The sequence below is a fragment of the Lissotriton vulgaris genome, unplaced genomic scaffold, assembly GCF_964263255.1.
Source record: "Lissotriton vulgaris unplaced genomic scaffold, aLisVul1.2 SCAFFOLD_6717, whole genome shotgun sequence".
In the NCBI taxonomy this organism is placed as follows: Eukaryota; Metazoa; Chordata; class Amphibia; order Caudata; family Salamandridae; genus Lissotriton; species Lissotriton vulgaris.
Window position 1 is genome coordinate 66,855 of NW_028245163.1, and position 3,699 is coordinate 70,553.

Consider the following 3,699-nt stretch of genomic DNA (forward strand, 5'->3'; position numbering starts at 1 on the left):
GTGTAAAAACGATGCAGGGGAGTACCTCAGAGTAACATCGATTGATATCAGAGGTACATATAACTGCAAAAGTGATTTTGCGGTGTATGTGCTGGAAGGTACTTGCCAGGAACGATATGTGAGCTGCACTATACACATAGTTCTCAACAGAATACTACAACATCTTAGAGCATTTGCAAATGATGACCAAAGCTACCCAGTAGCAGGACATATTAATCAATGTCATCAAGGTAACGCAAAGGATTTAGTATATTCTGACATTGATGCTGTCCCCAAAAGCCAAAGGGGAGGAAACAGACAGCTCCAATTAAGGAGATTGGAATCAAGGTACATATTAATGTACCTAGCTACGATCGTCAAGCAATGGGGCTTGACGATGGTCTCATATGCAGACGACACGCAGCTGGCGGTCACGCTGAGTGGGGACTCAGATATGGAAGCTCCCAGGTTCCGTGATGGTTTACGGGCAGTGGCCAACTGGATGAATGCCAACTGTCTCCAGTTAAACACCAAGAAGACTGAGGTCATGGTGGTCGGCAAGCAGGTGGGGTTGTGGGGTGACAAGTGGTGGCCTCCTGAACTGGGGTTGACCCCTCCTCAAGCATCGGAGATAAAAAATCTTGGGGTCTGGCTGACCCAACCCTCAGTTTTATTTGTCATACTAAGAAGGTGGCAGCCTCCTGTTATGGCATCATTAGAGGACTTAGACCAATCCTTAAATTCTTTGATGCCTCCACCAGACAACTGGTGGTTCAAGCATCAGTGCTGTCTCGGCTGGATTATGCCAGCTCACTTTTAGCTGGAATTAATCAGGCAGAACTTATCCGGCAGCAGCGAGTTCAAAATGCTGCAGCCAGAGTGGTGATAGGTCTGCCTAGGCGGTGCTCGGTCTCTAAATCTCTGCATTCCCTTCATTGGCTCCCTGTAAGTCAGAGGAATAAATTCAAGGCTCTTTGCCTTGCTTTTAAAATCCTCAAGGGTACGTCTCCTCAAATTCTGGAGAATCTTCTTACATTGTATGTACCCCCGCGTACCCTTAGATCTTTAGGACAGAATCTGGCGGTGGTCCCGCGTTTCAGGCTATGTAGAGCTGGCGGCCGCTCTTTTCGAGTGCTTGCGGCGAATTGGTGGAACTCCCTCCCGCCTCAGATCTGGGCTATGGATGACCTTCTTCAGTTCAGGCGCGCCATCAAGACCTTCCTTTTTGTTTAGCCTTTACGCTGTTTCTGTGGCCTCTTGTCTCTTTAGCGGTGTTGTGTTGTGTCTACCTTATCAAAGCGCCAGGACCCCCCTTTGCTGGGGCAGCTGTGCGCGGTATAAGTAAAAATAACATAACATAACATAACAACAGAATACTTCAGGGATTGAAATTCGATGAGGAATTAATGGTACAACTTTAGCAGCAGGCCCTCCCTCCCGCAGACTGGGTGTAAGGTATACTTTTAGTAAACATTTCCACACTCATTTAGATTAGTTTATTTATTTAGTCCATATGTCGGTAGTAGCGACGAGCAGTGTGTACAAAGGGCAGGGACTTAATCGACGCGAGCTTAGGACCTGCATTTACTGGGAATTCCATGTTCATGGGAAATAATTGCAATCCCCAATCCCTGTCCCGAAAAAAGGTTCAGTGAGTTACCCGCACCTGTCGGCAAAGGGTAGACACACACTAATCCGCTCAGTGTAGGGCGTGTGCAGCCCCGGACATCTTAGCTCATCACAGATCTGTTATTGCTCAATCTTGTGTAGCTGAACACCCTTGTCCCTCTAAGAAGTTGGACGCCAACTGCTGGGGTCGCGTAACTCGTTAGCATGGAGGAGTCTCATTCGTTATCGGAATCAACCAGACAAATCGGTTCCACCAACTAAGAACAGCCATGCACCACCACGCACAGAATCGAGAAAGAGCTATCAATCTGTCAATTCTCTCCATGTCTGGGTCGGGTGAGGTGTCCTGTGTTGAGTCAAATTAGGGCTCAGGCTCCACTCCTGGTGGTGCCCTTCCTTCAATTCCTTCAAGTTTCAGCTTTGCAACCATACTCCCCCCCCATAACCCAAAGACTTTGGTTTCCCGGAAGCTGCTTGGCGGGTCATGGAAATAACGTACCCGGATCGCTAGTCAGCATAGTTTATGGTCGGAACTATAACGGTATCTGATCGTCTTCGAACCTCTGACTTTCGTTCTTGATTAATGAAAACATTCCTGGCAAATGCTTTCCCTTTAGTTTGTCTTGCACTGGTCCAAGAATTTCACCTCTAGTGGCACAATACGAATGCCCCGGCCGTCCCTCTTAATCATGGCCCCAGTTCCAAAAATAAAACAAAATAGAACCGGAGTCCTATTCCATTATTCCTAGCTGAAGTATTCAGGTGACTTGCCTGCTTTGAACACTCAAATGTTTTCAAAGTAAATGCTTCAGACCCCTAGGACACTCAGTCAAGAGCATCAAGGGGGTGTCGATAGGCAGGGGCTGGACAGGAGGTAGCTCGCCTCGACCGCCAGCTCGAACCCAAGATCCAACTACCAGCTTTTTAACTGCAGCAACTTTAATATACACTATTGGAGCTGGAATTACCGCGGCTGCTGGCACCAGACTTGCCCTCCAATAGATCCTCGTTAAAGGATTTAAAGTGTACTCTTTCCAATTACAGGGCCTCATAAGAGTCCTGAATTGTTATTTTTGTCACGATCTCCCCGAGTTGGGAGTGAGTAATTTGCACGCCTGCTGCCTTCCAGGCTCCCTCTCCGGAATCGAACCCTGATTCCCTATTTCCCGGGGTCACCATGGTAGGCATAGAAAGTACCATTGAAAGTTGATAGGGCAGACATCCGACTGTATCGTCGTCATCATGGGGAAGTGCGATCGACTCAAGGTTATCTAGAGTACCAAGCGGCCGGGAGAGCCCGGATTGGTCTTGGTCTGATAAATGCACATATCCCGGGAGGTCGGCGCTCGTCGGCATTTATTAGCTCTAGAATTACCACAGTTATACAAGTAACAGTTGGAGTGATAAAAGGAACCATAACTGATTTAATGAGCCATTTGCAGTTTCACTGTACCGGCCATGTGTACTTACACGTGTATGGCTTAATCCTTGAGACAAGCATATGCTACTGGCAGGATCAACCAGGTAGCCGCACCTGTTGATAGGGTGGATTCGAGAGCTGCGTGCCCATCTCCCCGAATGACAACCTTCGCACACCCCTCCCTCTTGAGAGCCTGCTGGGGGAAGGAGCCCGCCCACCTGAGTGGAGGGCTCGCTGAAGGAGTGCAGAGGTGCGGTCGTACAGGCATGCGCGGGCCCAGCAATCTACCCCGGAAAGGAGTGGAAGGCTGAGGAGCAGCCTGAGCGAGACACGGGGGTGCTGAAGCCTGGCAGTGGCGGCACCCCTCTGAACAGTCGTTCCGAGCTGCTGCCAAAAATGTGAGGCAACCGGGGTTGGGTTGACAGAAGTCTGTAATGTAGTTCTATGGTTGTTTGCCCAAGACTGACGTCTTTCTCTTGATCTGTAAATATCATCAAACGCACTACTTAGGTCTGTGTGCTGTTGTCTATGAGATCCTGTTTCAAATACCATCATACGTACTCTTGGGATCCCTGGGGTCGATGTGTAGATTACTTATTGTTTATGAGACCAGACATTCCCTGTTTGCATATTATACCACTGTTGCAATATGTACAAGGATTTGTTGTTAT

The 3,699-nt window shown here is 48.4% G+C and overlaps 1 pseudogene; it reads right to left on the reverse strand.

Moving 5' to 3' along the window:
• Positions 1–1,383: 1,383 nt before the first annotated feature.
• LOC147666509 (18S ribosomal RNA) lies at positions 1,384–3,135 on the reverse strand (annotated as a pseudogene).
• Between the last annotated feature and the right edge of the window lie 564 nt (positions 3,136–3,699).